This window comes from Oryctolagus cuniculus, chromosome 9 (assembly GCF_964237555.1).
Source record: "Oryctolagus cuniculus chromosome 9, mOryCun1.1, whole genome shotgun sequence".
NCBI lineage: Eukaryota > Metazoa > Chordata > Mammalia > Lagomorpha > Leporidae > Oryctolagus > Oryctolagus cuniculus.
The window spans coordinates 36,033,954-36,054,971 of NC_091440.1; positions in this window are offsets into that span (position 1 = coordinate 36,033,954).

The window sequence follows — 21,018 nt, forward strand, 5'->3', positions numbered from 1 at the left end:
TTCTGATAAAGACCATATACTTTTAAAAGTTTTTAATTAAGGAATGTTGTGGAAAAAGATCATACTGATAACTAATTTATTAGAATAGTACAAGCATTAATTTTCCATTACTGAAAAGTAAAGTCCTAAATTTCTTTAAAATTGTTTTTTATTTATTTGGAAGGTAGAGAGTGCTGCTTCACTCCTCAAATGCCTACAACAATCAGAGGAGGCCAGGCAGCAGCCAGGAGTCCCAGAACTCATTCTGAGCCTCCTACATGAGTGACGTGGACCTAACCACATGAGCCATCCCATGCTGTCTCCTGGGATGTGCATTAGTGGGAAGCTGAATCAGAAGTTCCACTAGCACCCAGACCCAGGTGCTTTGAAATGGGATGCAGGTGTTCCAGGCAGAGGCTTCACTGCCTGCCTCAAAAGCATGTTGCTCAAACTTCTTTTATTCTGTCAGTCATCATTCAGGGGCATGAAGCCAAATAATTTGTTAATTAGAGCAAAGAAAATATTTCTGATTATGTACATATATAAAACTTTGTGATTACAGGAATACATATAATGAATAATAGATTCAGTCTCTATATTTTAAATGGTGGGAATGAATAAAGAATGCCTTTATGTTTTAACTTTGACAGCATGTTTCCAAAAATGGATGGAGTACATTTTAATAATGAGTATAGTGTTAAATAAATATCTTAAGTTTTGAAGAATTGATACACATGGGAAAAATCACCTTTCTGGTTGTTTATTTTCTTTCAGAACGTAATCCTAATTCTGTCTTCGTTTATAATGTCCCATTTTCTAACTGTGTAGTTTAAAACAATGAATTTAGGTCAAAGGCTGTTTTGAAAATCAAATAGAGTCACTAATTCTTCCACAGAATTACTACTAGTTGTGCAGTGATCCAGTTTTCATAAATGTTGACTGAAAGGCATATAATACTTTAACTTGGCTATTAAACATTAATTCTTCTTTCAGTTGTGTGTTATGTGTATTTCCAAAGAATAGTGTTACTTCAACTCATTCCTTGGTATTTATCTTTTATAAACATTTATTCATTTATTTTTACCTTTTGTTTATTTCAGAGGCAGATGGGGTGGGGGAGGAAAGTAGGGAGAGAGGGAGAGAGGGAGAGATTGATTCCATCTGCTATTTTACTCCCCAAATGCCTGTGATAGTTGGGGCTGAGGAAGCTAGCAGCTGGGAACTGAATCCATGCCTCCCACATGGATGGGAGGAACCCAAACAATTGCATCCTCTCCTGCTGCCTCTCTGGATCTACATTGGCAGGAAACTGGAAGTGGGAGTCAGTGTTGGGACTTCAACCCGAGCACTCCAACATAGGATGCAGGTGTCTAAATAATAGTCCAAATGCTTCCCCATAATATTCTTTTTGAAAAGAGTAATTTATGTTCAAAAGAAGCAAGGCAACATAAATCAGAAACATTCAAGTTTCCATCATGAACAGCTCAGTTTGTTAATAGAAAACAATTTAGTTGCAGAAACTTGAGCCCTTTTGTATGTTTTTTACTTGTATAGGGTGAACAAATTTCATGTTTTTCATATATACAGATTTAGGCACATAGTGATATTCTGACCTTACCATTCCTCCTGCCCACACTCCCAACCCTCCCCTCCTTCCTTCCTTATTCATTCTTGTAAACTTTACAAAGACATACTTTGGGTTTGCTTTATAATCATAAGCTTAACCCCCAACTAAGTAAAGTATTCAACAAATAGTAAGAAGAAAACACTGTTCCTCAACAGTAGAGACACATGCTGTAAAAGAGAGTCAGATCTCAAAATGTAAGTTTCTCTCATGTGTGTTACATTTTTTATACTCTACTCACTACTACAGATCAGAGAAAGCATGATATTTGTCTTTTGGGGGACTGGCTTATTTCATTAGATGTAATGATTTCCAGTTGCATCTATTTATTTCAACAGACAGCAGAGTAGTATTACTATATATATATATATATATATATATATATATATGCACACACACGCACACACACACACACCATTTTCTTTATCCAGAATTGCTTGATGGATATCTGGCTTGATTCCATATCTCAGCTACTGTGAATTGAGCTGTAAAACATGGGGATACAGATCACCCTTTTGTATCCTGATTTCGTTTTTTGGGGGGAAATGCCCAGGAGTGGGATGGCTGGGGCATATGGTAGATGAAGTTTCAGATTTCTGAGGTAGCTCCATACTGTTTTCCACAATAGCTATACTAGTTTACATTGCCAGCAACAGTGAATTAGGGAATCACTTTCCCCACATCATCACCAGCATTTATTGTTTATTGATTTCTGCATCACAGCCCTTCTACATGGGGTGAGGTAAAACCTCATTGTTGTTTTGATTTGCATTTTCATAATGAATAGTGATCCTGAGCATTTTTTCACGTGTCTGTTGGCCATTTGAATTACCGTTTTTGTAAAATTCCTGCTCAAGTCCTTTGCCTACCTTTTAACTGGATTGTTTTGTTGTTCTTGAGCTTCTTGAGCTCTTTATAGATTCTGGATATTAATCTTTTATCAGTTGCATAGATTGCAAATATTTTCTTTCATTCTGTCAGTTGCTTCTTTGTTGAGTGTTTCCTTTGCAGTACGGAAGCTTTTTAGCTTGATGTATTCTTTTTTTGGCTTTGATAGCCTATGCTTCTGGGGTCCTTTACAAGAAGTCTTTGCTGTTGACAATGCCTTGCAGAGTTTCCCCAATGTTCTCTCATTATTTGATGGTATCAGGTCATAGAGTTAGATTCTTGATCCATTTTGAGTTGATTTTTATGTAAAGTATAAGGTAAGGGTCTTGTTTAATACTCATGTCCTTTGTCCAGAGATGATTTTAGCTCCTTTGTCAAAGATTAGTTGGTTGTAGGTACCCAGATTGATTTCTGGAGTTTCTGTGTGTAGCTCACCCCTAAAAATCATCTGTAAGGCTGGATAAGTGGTATCAAATTATTTCAATCTCTGTTTGTTATGGAGGGTCTTTATTTTACCTTCATTTTAGATGAAAGGGGTTGACAGTTTCTTTGTTTTAGACAGGGGCTATGTCTCTCCATTCTCTCCTGGTTTCTAGGGTTTCTGGTGAGAAATCAGCTGTTAATTTAATTTGGGATCCTCTGAAGGTAATATGGCATTTCTCTCATGCACATTTTAGAATCTATATTTTTGTTTTACTTTTGTAAGTTTGACTATAATGTATCATTGTGAAGATCCTTCATGATCATGTTCTATTCGTTCTTTTTCTTTTTATTTGGCAGGCAGAGTTAGACAGTGAGAGAGAGATAGACAGAGAGAAAGGTCTTCCATCCGTTGGTTCACCCCCAAAATGGCCGCTGCGGCCGGCATGCTGCACCAATGCAATGCCAGGAGCCAGGTGCTTCCTCCTGGTCTCCCATGCGGGTGCAGGGCCCAAGCACTTGGGCCATCCTCCACTGCACTCCCACGCCACAGCAGAGAGGTGGCCTGGAAGAGGGGCAACTGGGACAGAATCCGGCACCCCAACCAAGACTAGAACCTGGAGTGCCAGCTCCGCAGGCAGAGGATTAGCCTAGTGAGCCACAGTGCCAGCCTCTATTCGTTCTTTGTATTTGGATGTCCCTTTCCCCTAATTAGGGGAGATTTCTGCTATAATTTCACTGAATGGGTCCTCTAACCCATTCTATCTTTCTACACCTGCAGGAACTCCTAAGACACACAAACTTGGTTGCTTGACAATATCCCCTAAATCTCCAACACTATTCCTGTTTTTCTTTTTTTTTTTTTTTTTCTGACTGAGATATTTCTAAGGATCTGTCTTCTAGATTGGATATTCTTTCTTCTGCCTCATGAAGTCTGTTGAGGCTTTCCACTGTATTTTTTATTTGACATATTGCATTCCTCATTTCTAAATTTTCAGTTTGGTTTGTCTTTAGTAACTCAATCTTTCAGCAAAATTTTTCATGATACAGATGAATTTCTGTTTCTAAGTAATTTTATGATCATTCGTTTGAATTCTTTTTCATGCATTTCATCGATGTTTTCATCTTCACACTCTAATATTGAAGTGTTGTGTTCTTTCTGTGGAGTCGTATTGTTTTCCTTGGTCTACTTTCTTAAATTTTGGGGTTTATATTTGGGCATTTGTGGGAACGTGTTGGTTTTGTTCTCTGATGTGTATTATCTTTGAACTATGACTGTGTGTGTTAGTGTAGTGCTTGATTCTTCACTGGGAATCCAGAAGCATGTGCTGGGTGGGGCCAGGGAGCTCTAGTCAGTGCTCAAGTGTTGGGGTCTTTGCTTCCAAGGTGATCAATGCTAGGGGTTAGCCTAAGGAGGGTGTGAACCCCACCCCCACCCATGCAGGTGCATGAGCTGCACAAAGGATCTGTATAGTCCTCAATGTGAGGATGGAACCCTCTCTGATGACCCATCCAGGCAGTAAGGGAGTTCTGAGCCTCTGATACCAGATACAGTGATTGCCCAGAGACCCAGCTACAACCTATGCCCTATCGTGCAGTCACAGAGTTCCCACAGTCACAGAGTGCAAGGCTGTCATGGCCACAGGGTACAAAGGATCCACTTTCAGTCCCATGAACCTGTCTTGTCTATGGAGAGAGCAGTGATGTTCCCAGAGCCAGCTCCCTTTCTATTCCACTCTTTATTTCCCTCCTTCCCACCCTTCCCCCTCCCTCCATTCCATCTCCCTCCCCCCCCCTTCTTTCCTTCCTTCCATCCACCCATCCACCCACCCATCCATCCATCTTCTCTCCCTCCTCTCTTTCTTTCTTCTCTATTTTTGGGATGAACTTTTTTTTAAAAAAATGTATTTTTTATTTAAAATCAGAGTTAGACACACACAGATCTTCCGTTGGCTGCTTTATTTCCCAAATGGTTGCAACCACCTAGATTGGACCAGGCAGAATCCAGGAGCCAGAAAATTCACATGGGTGCAGGGACACATACCTGAATCATGTTATACTGCTCTTCCCAGGCCATTAACAGGGAGCTGTATCAGAAGTAGAGCAGCAGGGAATCAAAACACTGCCTGTATGAGATGCCTGTGTCACAGGCAGCAGCATAAACCCTGGCCACAATGTTGGCCCTCAGATGACATTTTAAATTTACAATGTAGTCAGGCTTAATTCCCCATTAAATAAAAAGTTCAACATGCATATTTTGTTGTAATGAATCTGTAGACCTGTGTAGGTAGTATAGACATTTTAATAATATGGTTTCTTCCAATCCATGAGCAAGAAGTATCTTTCCATTTTTTGTGTTTTGGATTCTTTGTTTTATCAGTGTTTTAAAGTTTCATTTTAGGGAGCTTTCACTTTGGTTAAATTTATTCCTGAATATTTGATATTTTAGATCAATTTTGCATGAGATTTTTTTCATTTCTCTTTCAACAAGTTCATTAGCAATGTATAAAAAAGTGTTTTTTTTTTTTTTACTGACCATGATTTATTTAAGCAGTTTATGCTTTAGACAGGTTATTGTTAATAGACAAATAATAGGAGATAGTGCTATTGTGATTTCTCTTATTGTTATGTTTTAATGTAGCCATCATTATTTTCTCAGGATAAATTCCTAAAGGTAAATTTTTGAGACTTTTGATACATGCTATCATATTGTTTTCCAGATACAGAGTACAATTAATCCCATCAGCATCAAGGAATTACTATTTATAAACCTTATTGGGAGAGTGGACATTTAGCATACTGAATAAGATGTCCAGTATCCCACAGTGGAGTTCCTGAGTTTGAGACCCTGCTTTTGGTCTGGCTTTTTTTTTCCACAATGAAAACTTTTATTTAGTAAATACAAATTTCATAACTACAACATTTGGAACACCCCACCATACCCACCCTTCCACCCACACTCCCACTCCTTGTACTCCTCCCTCTCCCCTTCCCAGTCCCAGTCTCCATTAAAATTCATTTTCAATTAACTTTGTATGTAGAAGACCAACTTTATACTAACTAAATATTTCCACAATTTGCACACACACACACAAGCTGAGAACAACTTTTACAGTTAGTTCTCATAATACAATTCATTAAGGACAAAAGTTCTCATGAGAAGTAAATGCACAGTGAATCCAGTTACTCATTTTAGAATTAGCACTCATATATGACATCAGTGGCAACATGAGGCTCTTGACATGAGCTGCCTAGCTATGGAAGCCTTTTGAATCCACAAACTCACAGATCAGGGAGAATGTGTAGTATTTGTCCCTTTGGGACTGGCTTATTTCACTAAGTATGATGTTTTCCAGATTCATCCATTTTGTTGCAAGTGACCAGATTTCATTCTTTTTACCTCTGTGTAGTATTCAAAAGTGTACATATCCTATAATTTTTTCATTCAGTTTTGATTGACGGGGATTGCATTGATTCCAAGTCTTAGCTATTGTGAGTTGAGCTACAATAAACATGAGGGTACAGATAACTCTTTCATTTACTGATTTCATTTCCCTTGGCTAAATTCTCAGGAGTGGGGTGGCTGGGTCATATGATAGGACTATATTCAGATTTTTGAAGTGTCTCCATACTATCTACCATTGTGGCTTACCAGATTACATTCCCAACAACAGTGGATTAGGGTACCTTTTTCCTTACATCCTTGCCAGCATTTGATTGTTGATTTCTGTATGTAAGCCATTCTAACTGGGGTGAGGTGAAACCTCATTGTGGTTTTGATTTGCATTTCCCTAATGGTTAGTGATCATGAGCATTTTTATATGTGTCTGTTGGCCATTTGGATTTCCTCTTTTGAAAAATATCTGTTTAAGTCCTTTGCCCATCTCTTAACTGGGTTGTTTTGTTATTATGGAGTTTCTTAAGCTCTTTACATGTCCTGAATATTAATCCTTTATCAGTTGCATAGTTTGCAAATATTTTCTCCCATTCTGTTGGTTGCCTCTTCACTTTCCTGAATGTATCTTTTACAGTACAGAAGCTTCTCAATCTGATGTAATCTCATTTGTCAATTTTGGCTTTCGTTGATTGTGTGTCTGGGGTCTTTTCCAAAACTCTTTGCTTATGCCAATGTCTTGCAGGGTTTCCCCAACATTCTCTAATAATTTGATGGTGCCAGGTCATAGATTTAGATCTGTAATCCATTTTGAGTGGATTTTTGTGTAAGGTATATGGTAGGGGTCTTGCTTTATACTTCTGCATGTGGAAATCCAGTTTTCCCAGCATGTTTGTTGAAGAGACAGTCCTTTCTCCAGGGATTGGGTTTAGCTCCTTGGTCAAATACAAATTGGTTGTAGATGTTTTGATTGATTTCTGGTGTTTTTATTCTGTTCCCTTGGTCTATCCATCTATTTTTGTACCAGTATCAGGCTGTTTTGATAATAATTGCCTTGTAATATGTCTTGAAATCTGCAATTGTGATGCCTCTGGCTTTGTTTTTGTTGTCTAAGATTGCTTTAGCTATTAAGGTCTCCTGTGCCTCCATATGAATTTCAGCATCATTTTTTCTAGATATGAGAAGAGTGTATTTGGTATTTTGATTGGTATCACAATGAATCCGTAAATTGTTTTTGGTATTATGGACATTTTGATGATATTGATTCTTCTAATCCATGAACACAGAATATTTTTCCATTATTTTGTATCTTCTTCTGTTTCTTTCTTTAATGTTTTGTAATTCCCATCATAGAGATCTTTGACTTCCTTGGCTAAATTATTCCAAGGTGTTTGATTTTTTTGTAGCTATTTTGAATGGAATTGATCTCTTAAGCTCAGTCTCGGTCTTGACATTGTTTGTATATACAAAGGCTATTATTTTTGTGTATTGATTTTATATTCTGCTACTGTACCAACTCTTCTATGAGTTCCAATAGTCTGTTGGTGGAGTCTTTTGGATCCTCTATATATAGAGTCATGTCATTGCAAATAGGGATAATTTGATTTCCTCCTTCCCAATTTGTATTTTTTGATTTGTTTTTCTTGCCTAATGGCTCTGGCTAAAACTTCCAGGACCATATTGAATAACAGCAGTGAGAGTGGGCATCCTTGTCTGGTAGCAAATTTCAGTACGAATGATTCCAACTTTTTCCCATGCGATAGGATGCTGGCTGTGGGTTTGTCATATATTGCCTTGATTGTGTTGAGGAATGTTCCTTCTATACTCAATTTGCTTAGAGTTTTCATCATGAAATGGTGTTATTTTTTTTCTTTTTTTATTTAGTAAATATAAATTTCCAAAGTACAGTTTATGGATTACAATGGCTTTTCCCCTGCCCCTACCATAATTTCCCTCCCACACGCACCCCTCGAAAGGGTATTGTATTTTATCAAATGCTTTCTCTGCATCTATTGAGATAATCATATGATTTTGTTCTACAGTTTGTTAATGTGGTGTATCACATTGATTGATTTGCAAATGTTGAACCATCCCTGAATACCAGGGATAAATTCCACTTGGTCTGGGTAGATAATCTTTCTGATGTGTTGTTGGATTCTATTGGATAGAATTTTGTTGAAGATTTTTGCATCTACATTCATCAGGGAAATTGGTCTGCAATTCTCTTTCTCTGTTGCATCTTTTTCAGGTTTAGGAGATAAGGTGATGCTGGATGCGTAGAAAGAATTTGGGAGGATTCCCCTCCCTTTCAATAGTTTTGAATACCTTGAGAAGAATTTGAGTTAGTTCTTTAAATGTCTGATAGAATTCAGTGGTAAAGCCATCCTGTGCTGGGCTTTTCTTTGCGGGGAGGGTTCTTTACCACTGATTCAATTTCCATCCTGGTTATGTGGGACTCTGTAGGTTTTCTACTTATTCAGTTCCTTTCTACTGCATTTTTACTTGTTCTATTGGATTCTCAATTCCTTGATTCCTCTTTAAGAGTGCAATTTCATGGGAGAAGTTTTCTTTCATGTCATGTATGGACTTCAGTAGTTTGTGCATTTGTTCTTGATTACTTCTTTGTAATCTTATCATTTTTTGAATTCAATTTCTGGCATTTCTGCAATCAATCTCACCTTCTTCACAATCTAATATTGAAGTGTTGTTTTCTTTGGGGGGCATCATGTTGTCTCTTATTCTTGTTTTTGAATTGGTGCGTTTTTTATTCAGCATTTGTGAAGATACTCATTGGTTTCTTCATTTTTTCGTGGTGGTAGCTTTTATCTTTCTGCCATGTCTCTGTAGATTAGTGGAGAGTCTGCTTTCAGTGAGTATCTAGAGACATGTAGTGGGTGTGGCCAGGGAGCTCTGTTCAGTTCTCCATGGTGAAGTGCATGTCTGAGGTAACTTACCCAGATTTGGTGCAGTAAATCTCCTCTATTTTTTTTTTTATCAGAGGTGAGATTTATTTTACTAAACTGAGCTCCTCTCCTAAAGGAGATCAGTGCCTGAGCACTAGCCCCAGTGGGCATAATATTCATCTGCTCTGCCACAAGGACCACACAAAGGATCTGTGCAGTCCTCAATGTAAGCTCATCAATGTCCCTCACCATGTAACCAGGGAGCCCTGAGCATATGGAGACTCCCACAGTGACTGCTCAAAGTCCTAGCCACACCATGAGCCCTCCCACACAGCCTCAGTTTTTTCACAATCACAGCACACAGGCCTCTCAGGTCACAAGCACCTAGACCCCTGTGCATCCTCTGTATCAGCGTTAGGAGTCTACTCGGCTGCTGGTTGCTGGGCACAGACACAAGCTGGCGCAGCTGTTATGTAAACCCAAAATGGCACCCACTCTATTGGCTTGCTACAGGACACTATTTCAGGGTTATCAGGGAGAGAAAAACCTGTCCTTCTTTTTTTTCACCTTTAGTTTGGCTGATACATTATCCCCCTGGGGCTCTAAGCCAAGTTCCCTGTAGGTTCTTCCTGCTGCTTTATCACCAGTGGCTTGGGCTGCTGCAGTCTGGTCTCACCTCACTCTCCAATGCTGGTGCAGAAGCTATTGGCTGCTGGGGTCCTGAATTGTGGGAATCCATGCTCTCCACATAGGTCCACTGTGTTCCTCTAATTTCCCTTGAGTCTCCTATGCAGTTTTCTCCCTAACTCTTCCCTGACACTGCACTCTCCCTACTTTTTAAAACTATCTTCTCCTAGACTAAAGCAGTAAACCACCTTCCTAATACATCATCTTGTAAGCCCCCCAAAATTACTGTTTTTGTAGGTTTATTTTGTAATCTGCAATTTTACTGAATTCGTTTATCAATTCTAATAGCTTTTTGATGGAATATTTCAATTTTCTTCAACAGTATCATGTCATCTGCACAACTGGATGTTGTGACTTTCTCTTTTCCAGTTTTGATGTCCCTTTTTTCTGCTCCCTAAATGTTCTTGCAAATACTTCCAATAATATGTTGAATAAGAGTGGTTAAATTGGACATCCTTGTCTTGTTCCTGATGGAAACTTACTGTCAGATTTAAAAATTCAAATTTTTACAAAAATATTTTATATGAAGGTAAATTTTCCAAAATTGTAATTGTCAAAATCTGCCTTCATATATGAACATAGATAGGCAATTTTTCCAAGTAGTGATAAAGCATAAGCCTAGTCTCATAAAATAGGTTATTTTATTGTTTTTGAGGTAGACATGGATTTATTCTGTTCAGTTCTGAAATTCTTCTGCAATTCCATCAACTGTTCCTAGTCATCAGTGTTTCTAGGTGAAATGTCTGGATTTATGCAGGCAGTACATAGTTGCAGATGATGATGCTAGTCCTTATATAGTACCCACTGTGTGCCAAGCACTTTGAAGGCATTCACAAATACTGCAATTAATCTTCACAACCACCCACAAAATGGTACTAGCATTTCCCACCATTTAACACGCAGAGCTTGGGTAACTTGTCAACAGTTACACAGTTGTTAAGTAGCAGAGTTCCAATTCAAATCCAGGCAGTCTGGTCCTGAAGATTGTGCCCTGGATCATAATCCTGCAGTACAGAATTTTAATTTAGAAGCTCTGTGAAATTATTCACTCATAGGTTCATGAGGAAAAATAGGGATTATGCAAAACTGTTAGAAGCATGAAAGAAGAAGGCAGAAATCACTGATGTATCATGCATCTAAGGGAATTGAGCAGCTTCAGGATTTGCATGTGTGGAATTCAGGCAATGACCTGTTTAAAGGACCTCATTATTGCAGGGGCATTAACTATGATAAAACGAAAACAAAACAAGACAAAAAAGGAATATCTACAAAGATTCTCTGATGGCACATGATTCAAAATATCAAAGGGGATAAATGTTTTAAGTTGAAACAGAAGAGCTTATTTTGCTTTTGTTCACAGAGGCATTGTCATAAATCACTTGTGTTACATCTGACAGTTCCAACAATTCAATGTTTTTAGATTCCCTCAAATCAATTAAAAATAAGCATTATGGATTCTAGTTAATCAGTAAATATGTCATCTAGTGGTTGATCACAGCCAAGTGTCTGTAGAACTGAAACAACTGGCATGTGAACACTGTAGATCACGGGTAGCAAACAGATTTCAATATTGTACTGGCTTCTGTAGCTTGCTGGGGTTGGCTGAATACCCAAGGAGGTGCACTATAGAGGATCCTGAGGTTTCATCAGATTGTGAAGATAAGGAAGCTACACTGAGTCACCAGCAGTTACAAAGCTATCTGTCATTCTAGTTTGGGAGAAAAATGTCTTAATTCCAATAATTACACAAAGAGTCTATCCTTCAATTTAATGTGTAGGGCAGTCTAATTCTCTCCTGACGGCAGTTTGTTTGTCAGAGGTGGTAATAACTCCTTTATACTACTCTGCCTCTGCAGGTTGTCAGGATGTGATTTGTTCATAATTTACTGTCCTTTAAATGAAGGTGTTTCAGAGGTATAAAATATTTTTGACTCACTGGCTCAAGGAAGCATCATAAACTGTGAAGAAAAAACAATTGAGGAAATAGATCTAAAAAATCCATGAATGCGTTCTAGTTGGTATACTGAAATATTTTAGCTCTAGAAAATATATTTAATTTATTCAAAGAAGCAAAGCTTCTCATAACCTGAGTTCTCATGGCACACATAATTGAGGAATAATTCGCTGTCTGCAATGAAAGGACTGAGTCAGAATGTCACTGTATATACACAGCACATAGAGATGAGAAAATCCCTCATACATTTATTTTTGCTGCAACTATGAGGTGACTTCAAAAAAATCTGAATGGACTTATAAGCTTACTTTGGTGTAAACATATTTGAAATCCACATATAATATTTTTCATAATACACATTTTCCATAAAATTTTTGAGGAACTCTTGTATGTATGGATTTTAATTGTTTTGCACCAAAATAATTTTCTTTTAATTCCATTTTTCCACAAACTTTTTGACATACTCTCATATTGGAATTGAGAACCATCCAGTGAGTAAGTTTCCCTCACAGACTTCTTCAAAAGTATTAGTAATAGAATAACATTAGTAACGAGTTAATTGTAAAACATGAGTCAAAATCCGGGCCTTGGGGTTGCCAAGAATCTCAGCATGTTCTTGATTGTTGGCTGAAATTTTGGAGCGGATGAAAGAAAGATAACAAGGAGAGCAGAGTTCCATGCTGACACCGGATGAAAAAGGAGCTAAGACATTGAATGGAATAACGTAGCATGCAGCACCTCTAACACAGAAGCAGAGCAGCTGGGACACGAACCAGCACACAAATACTCGTAGGATGCTGATGATGAAAACAGTGGCTTAAGCAACTGCACCACCACATTGACCCCCTTAAAAGACTAATATTTAAAGGTCAACTGAAATGGAGACTTTGCTACTAAGCCTGGCAGTTGCTTTAACTTTCACATCATTCAGCCAGGGGTAACGTCTACAGTCATGTAGAGCAAACATGAATTAATGATTTTTACTTCCATGAGGGTCTGGCAAAATGATTCCAGAGCAGAAAGTCAAATGATGATGGAAATAAACTATTGGAAAGCATAGATATTTTCAGGATCTATCATTTATAGAAAAACTTTAAAGATCTTTGCACACAAATTGTTGCTCTTGCTTATCACTTTTCATCAAGTAAGCTAAAATGAGAGAATTTATTTTCAAATCTTAGTGTTTCATCAGTCTGAAGTACTTCCTTGTTGCCAAAGGGAAGAAAAAGATGTTTCAATGTGTTTTTCTGCACTATATAAGGCTATAGCTCTTTCCCTATTCAACTCTCTTTAAAATATAGGTCAAGATTATTTCAGCTTTACATTATAAGGAACGGCACACTTTTGTGAAGGATGCCCTTGCCTTCCTCTCCTTAGAGCATTGTTTGGGAAATTACTTTCACTGGCATATTTCCTCTCTCACAGCACCCTTGGGAATAGCGCCACATGGAAATGTGAGGGTAATGACCCGGTCTCTTCCTAGAATTCTTAGGGAACAAATTTCAAAGATAGTTAATTAACATAGAGAATCCTAACTTGTATGCACACTGGTCTTTCATCAGTAAGAATCTAACCACATGCTGTCTGTGGTATACTTTTCTTTTTTTTTTTTAATTTTATTGTATTTGAAAGGCAGAGATCTAGAAATAAGAAGAGACAGAAAGAATTGGAGAGGAGAGAGAGAGAGCGAGCGAGCGAGTGATCTTCCATCCTGTGGTTCACTGCCCACATGGCCACAATGGCCAGGGCTAGGCCAGGTCAATGCCTGGAGCCTGGAACTCCATCTGGGTCTTCCACATGGGTGCGGGGTCCCTATAACTTGGCAGTGTTCTGATGATTTCCCAGGAATCTGAATAGGGAGCTGGATCAGAAGAGGAGCATTCAGGTCTTGAACCAGTGTCCATATGGGATGTAGACGCTGCAGGCCGCAGCTTAACCTGCAGCATCACAAAGCAAGCCATTCAGTGTTATTTTCGTAGCTTCCATATACTATGAGGAAGACTTGCAAATAAGACAGTGGCCTCCTGGTTAATGAGTGGAACCATCATCTTCCTGATGGGCCAGAATACACTCCTAAGAGTTTTTCATTTTTAGGTTTTTAACAGCTCAATTATTTGCTCTCAAGTCCTAAGGAACTATATCAAAGTAGATTTGTTCCTTGGGAAAGAAGTTCTCTTCTCCCCTCTGAAATCTTTTTCTGAGATTATAATTTTTTTGTTTTTTTTTAACTTTTATTTAATGAATATAAATTTCCAAAGTACAGCTTATAGATTACAATGGCTTCCCCCCCATAACGTCCCTCCCACCCGCAACCCTCCCCTTTGCCACTCCCTCTCCCTTTCCATTCACATCAAGATTCATTTTCGATTCTCTTTATATACAGAAGATCTCTTTAGCATACATTAAGTAAAGATTTCAACAGTTTGCTCCCACACAGAAACATAAAGTGAAAAATACTGTTTGAGTACTAGTTATAGCATTAAATCTCAATGTACAGCACACTAAGGACAGAGATCCTACATGAGGAGTAAGTGCACAGTGACTCCTATTGTTCACTTAACAAATTGACACTCTTGTTTATGGCATCAGTAATCACCCTAGGCTCTTGCCATGAGCTGCCAAGGCTATGGAAGCCCCCTGAGTTCACCGACTCTGATCATATTTAGACAAGGCCATGGTCAAAGTGGAAGTTCTCTCCTCCCTTCAGAGAAAGGTACCTCCTTCTTTGATGACCCATTCTTTCCACTGGGATCTCACTCGTGGAGATCTTTCATTTAGGTTTTTGTTTTGTTTTGTTTTGTTTTCCCCAGAGTGTCTTGGCTTTCCATGCCTGAAATACTCTCATGGGCTTTTCAGCTGGATCCACATGCCTTAAGGGCTGATTCTGAGGCCAGAGTGCTGTTTAGTACATCTGCCATTCTATGGGTCTGCTGTGTATCTCACTTCCCATGTTGGATCATTCTCTCCCTTTTTTATTCTATCAGCTAGTATTTGCAGACACTATTCTTGTTTATGTGATCCCTTTGGTTCTTAGTCCTATCATTATGATCAATTGTGAACATAATTGATCACTGGGACTAGTGAGATGGCATTGGTACATGCCACCTTGATGGGATTGAATTGGAATCCCCTGGTATGTTTCTAACTCTACCGTTTGAGGTAAGTCAGCTTGAGCATGTCCCGAATTGCACATCTCTTCCCTCTCTTATTCCCATTCTTATATTTATAGGCATGTCATATTGGAAAAAAATAGTGGTTGTCATTTTGCATATCATTTTTAAATTTGCATAGCAATTCTTATATTTCATTCTCATAACAAATGAAGCAGTAGTCATTGCTAGACATTAATCACATTGGCTCTAGAGTTTACCATGATTCTTCCAGGGGCCATGTCTTTGGGAATCCTATCTTCCAGTTGAAGTTCTTTTTGATTCCTAGACAAGTCTTCCAAATGATCTAAATTTTCCATGACTCTGATGATCTGGTTTACCAATTGTTAATGGTTTATCATGTGACTCAAACCCATCAAACTTTCCTTGGATTTTTAAAATACGTTTTTATTTACATAAGGTGAACAAATTTCACGTATTTCAGATATGCAGATTTAGGAACATACTGATACTTCTTACTCTTCTGTCCCTCCTGCCCATACTCCTACCCTCCCTCTTCCTTCCTTCCTTCCTAATTCTTTTAGTTTTTTTTTTTTTTTTTTGACAGGCAGAGTGGACAGTGAGAGAGAGAGAGAGAGAGAGAAAGGTCTTCCTTTGACGTTGGTTCACCCTCCAATGGCCGCCGCTGCAGCCGGCGCACCGCGCTGATCCAATGGCAGGAGCCAGGAGCCAGGTGCTTCTCCTGGTCTCCCATGGGGTGCAGGGCCCAAGCACCTGGGCCATCCTCCACTGCACTCCCTGGCCACAGCAGAGAGCTGGCCTGGAAGAGGGGCAACCGGGACAGAATCCGGCGCCCCGACCGGGACTAGAACCCGGTGTGCCGGCGCCGCAAGGTGGAGGATTAGCCTATTGAGCCACGGCACCGGCCCTCTTTTAGTTTTTACAACATACTTTCATTATATTGTTTAATCAGAAGCTTAACCCTCTACTATGTAAAGAATCCAACAAAAAGAAGGAAAAAAAAACAAAAGACACTGTTTACTCTTCATATAGAATGTGCATGTGGTAGACAGGTCAATGAATGAGTATGTGAAAAGTTTAAGGCTATGGACAGCATTGTCCCAAAAGTGCTGAGTTCCCTCAGAGAATGAAGTCTGCATGCAGAGAGAGGCTGGGGTTAACTGTGGCAGCAACAGAGAAAGACTAGTCAAGCCTAATTATTTGTTAACTCTACAATCACGAGATGACTCCTGGTCCAGTTAATTTGCTGGGGAAGAATATGAGAACATAGACATTTTCAAGGTGGCTTCATCTAGTATAAGATATATTTCATTTATTTTCTTTATTTAAATTATGAACTTTTTTAACTTTTATTTAATGAATATAATAAATTATGAACTTTTTATTGTAATAAGTTACCTGTTTATGAGTTTGCCTTCATACTTTATGTTTTCATCTGTTATTATTTGAACATATTGTGTAGCACTTTGTAATAACCTCTTTGACCCACTAGTTTGTACAAGGGGGTTTTTAAGTCTTCAGGTATGTTTTGAAGCTACACATTTGCTAAATTCTCAATATTTTTGTATTGTAGTTTAAATACAGCCTGGAAAATATACTTTTTACTAATTTCTCGAAATTCCTTTATAATTTTTAAGGTTCATTTTTAATTAACTTTATATACAGAAGACCAACTCTGCTAAGCAAAGATTTCAACAGTTCGCACCCCCCTCCACATACCAGGTATAAAGTAAAGATTGAAGCAAGTTTTACAGTTATTTCTCATAGGACAACTCATTAAGGACAGAAGTCCTACCTGGGGAGTAAGTATGCAGTGACTCCTGTTGTTAACAATTAACACTCTTATTTTTTATGTCAGTGACCATACAGAGGTGGCTCTTGACATGAGCTGCCTAGGCTGTGGAAGCCTTTTGAGTCCACAAACTCTGTCAGTATTTAGACTGGGCTATATGCAAAGTGGAAGTTCTCTCCTCCCTTCAGAGAAAAGTACATCCTTCTTTGATGGCCCCTTCTTTCCACTGGGGGTCTCATTCAAGGAGATCCCTCATGCAGAACATTTTGCCACTATGTCTTGGCTCTCATGGGGTTTTCAGCCAGATCCAAATGCCTTAGATGCTGATTCTGAGGTCACAGTGACATTTAGGGTGTTTGTCATTCTGTGAGTCTGCTGTGTGGACTGCTTCCCATGTTGGAACTCTCTCCTTTTTTTAATTCTCTTGTTATTACCAGACACTTGGTCTTATTTATGTGATCCCTTTGACACTTAATCCTATCTCTATGATCAATTCCACACTTAATATGATCATTTTATCACTTAATATGGGATTAATACCACCCAGCTTAATGGGATTTAGAGTCCGATGACAAGTTTTTAGCTTTATCCTTAGGGCTAAATCCGTGGAAATGTGTGTGCTGAACTGTACAGCTCCTCCCTCTCTCATTCCCATTCTTATTTTTTACATTTGGGATCTATTTTCACTTGACTTAATACACCTATGATTAATTCTATGATAAGTAAATAGTTCATCCAATGGTATTACGTTAAAAAAGGAGAAATTAAAAAAAATGAAATAATAAACTGTTCCTCGAGAGTCAAGACAAAGGCTGCTCAAGAAATTCCTTCTCATAGCATCAGTTTCACTTCTACAGGTTACCTTTTAGGTATTCTATTATCACAGATCAGGGAGAACATATGGTATTTGTCCCTTTGGGAATGGCTTATTTCACTAAGTATGATGTTTTCCAGATTCACCCATTTTGTTGCAAATGACCAGATTTAATTTTTAACTGCTGTATAGTATTCCATAGAGTACATATCCCATAATTTCTTTATCCAGTCTTCCATTGACAGACATTTAGGTTGAATCCATGTCTTAGCTATTTTGAATTGAGCAGCAATAAACATGGAGGAGCAGATGACTCTTTCATTTGCTGATTTCATTTCTTTGGGTAAATTCCGAGGAGTGGGATGGCTGGGTCATATGGTAGGAATATATTCAGATTTCTGAGGTATCTCCATACTGTCTTCCATAGTGGTTTTATCAGTTTGCAGTCCCACCAACAGTGGATTAGGGTACTTTTCCCCCCACTTCCTTGCCAGCATTTGTTGTTTGTTGATTTCTGTATGAAAGCCATTCGAACTGCGGCGAGGTGAAACTTCATTGTGGTTTTGATTTGCATTTATCTGATGGCTAGTGATCCTGAGCATTTTTTCATGTGTCTGTTGGCCATTTGATTTCCTCTTTTGAGAAATGTCTGTTTAAGTCCTTTTCCATTTCTTGACTGGGTTGTTTGTTTTGCTGTTGAGTTTTTTAATCACTTTATATATTCTGATTATTAATCCTTTATCAGTTTCATGGTTTGCAAATAATTTCTCTCATTCTGTCAGCTGCCTCTTCACTTTGCTAACTATTTCTTTGCAGTGCACATGCTTCTAAATTTGATATAATCCCATTTTGGCTTTGTTTGCCTGTGCCTCTGGGGCCTTTTCCATGAACTCTTTGCCAATGCCAATATCTTGTAGGGTTTCCCCAATGTTCTCTAGTAATTTGATGGTATTGAGTCATAGATTTAGGTCTTTAATCTGTTTTGAATGGATTTTTGTGTAAGCTGTAAGGTAGAGGGTCCTGCTTCCTGTTTTTGCATGTGGAAATCCAGTTTTCCCAGCAGCATTTGTTGAAGAGGCTGACATTGCTCCAGGGAATGGTTTTAGCTCCTTGGTCAAATATAAGTTGGTTGTAGATGCTTGGGTTGATTTCTGGCATTTCTATTCTGTTCCATTGGCCTATCCATCTATTTTTGTACCAGTATCAGGCTGCTTTGATTGTAACTGCCTTGTAGTATGTCTTGACATCTGGTATTGTGACGCTTCCAGCTTTGTTTTTGTTGTATATGATTGTTTTAGCTCTTGAGGTCTCCATAGGAATTTCAACATCATTTTTTCTAGATATGAAAGAACGTCTTTGGTATTTTGATTGGTATTGCATTGACTTTATAAATTATTTTCAGAAGAATGGACATTTTGATGATATTGATTCTTCCAATCCATGAACCTGGAATATTTTTTCAATTTTTTTGTGTCTTCTTCTATTTCTTTAAAGTTTTGTAATTCTCATTGTAGAGATATTTGACCTATTGGTTAAATTTATCCCAAGTATTTAAATTTTTGTAGCAATTATGAATTGGATTGATCTTAGAATTTCTTTCTCAGCCATGGAATTGTCTGTGTATACAAAGACTGTTGTTTTTTGTGTATTGATTTTATATCCTGCTATTTTACCAAACTCTTCTATGAGTTCCAGTAGTCTCCTATTGGAGTCCTATATAGATAATCACATCATTTGCAAATAAGGATAGTTTGATTCATCCTTACCAACTTGAATCCCTTTGATTTATTTTTCTTGCCTGATGGCTCTGGCTAAAACTGTCAGGAATATATTGAATAGCACTGGTGAGAGCAAGCATCCTTATCTGGTTCCAGATCTCAGTGAGAATGCTTTCAACTTTTCCCCATTCAATATGATGATGGTTGTGTGTTTGTCATAAATTGTCTTGATTATGTTGAGGAATGTTCCTTCTAGACCCAATTTGCTTACAGTTTTCATCATGAAATGGTGTTGTATTTTATCAAATGCCTTCTCTGTGTCTATTGAGATAATCATGATTTTTGTTCTTCCATTTGTTAATGTGATGTATCACATTGATTGATTTGCAAATGTTGAACTATCCCTCCCTACCAGGCATAAATCCCTCTTGGTCCGGATGAATGTTCTGTCTGATGTGATGTTGAATTCAACTGGCCAAAATTTTGCTGAGGATTTTTGCATCTATGTTCTTCAGGGAAATTGGTCTGCAATTCTCTTTCTCTGTTGCATCTTTTCCAGATATAGGGATCAAGGTGATGGTGGCTTCATAAAAAGAATTTGGGAGCATTCCTTCCCTTTCAATTTTTTTTGAATAGCTTGAGAAGAATTGGAGTTAGTTATTTTTTAGATGTCTGGTAGAATTCAGCAGGGAAGCCATCTGGTTCTGGGCTTTTCTTTGTTGGGAGGGCCTTTATTACTCATCTACCTTTGTAATAATGTTCCTGTTTCTGTGTGTAGCACATCGTTGTACATCTTTTGAAGGGCTGGGCAAGTAGTTACAAATTCTTTCTGTTAGTTGTGGTAGATCCTTATTTCACCTTCATTCATAAATGAGAATTTTGAAGAGCGCAGTATTATGGGTTGACAGTTTTTTCTCTTAGGTCTTGGAGTATGTCTCGCCATTCTCTCCTTGCCTGTAGGGTTTGTGATGAGAAGTCCAAGGTGAGTTTAATTGGGCTTCCTCTGAAAATGATTTGTCATTTCTCTTATGCACAGTTTCTGAGGAGAGCTTTGCCACTATTGTCAAGGTGAGGATCTTATCTAGTTGTGTCTATTAGGAGTTCTGTGTACTTCCTGTACGAGGATGTCTCTTTCTCCAGATGGGGGACATTCTCTGTTTTATTTCATTAAGAGGGCCTTGGAATCCTTTCTCTGTTTTGATGCCTTCTGGAATTCCAAGGATCCTTATGCTGGATCATTTGATAGAATCTTGCAGATCTCCAACTGTGTTTTTCAGTTTCCTGATTTCTTCTTTTGTTTGGTCTGACTGTGATATTTCCAGATATTTGTCTTCTAGTTCTTTCTTCTGTTTCATTTATTCTATTGAGGCTTTCCACTGTATTTTTATTTGATCTATTGAATTCTTCATATCTAATATTTCATTCTGACTTTTCTTCAATATCTCAATTTCTTGGGAACACTTTTCATTTAGATCATGAATTTGTTTCTGATTACTTCTAATTAATCTAATGATTAATTTTCTGAATTCCATTTCTGACATATTCTTAATCTGTTCTTCTTCAGCTTCTATTATTGAGGAGGAACTGTGATGTTCCTTTGTAGGACATACTGTCTTCCTTACTCTTATTAAAGTTCCCCCCCCTTTTTTTGGTATTTCCAGTTGCTTTTATCTTTAATATATGTCTTGGTGCTTGTGGCAAGATTTCCCTCTGC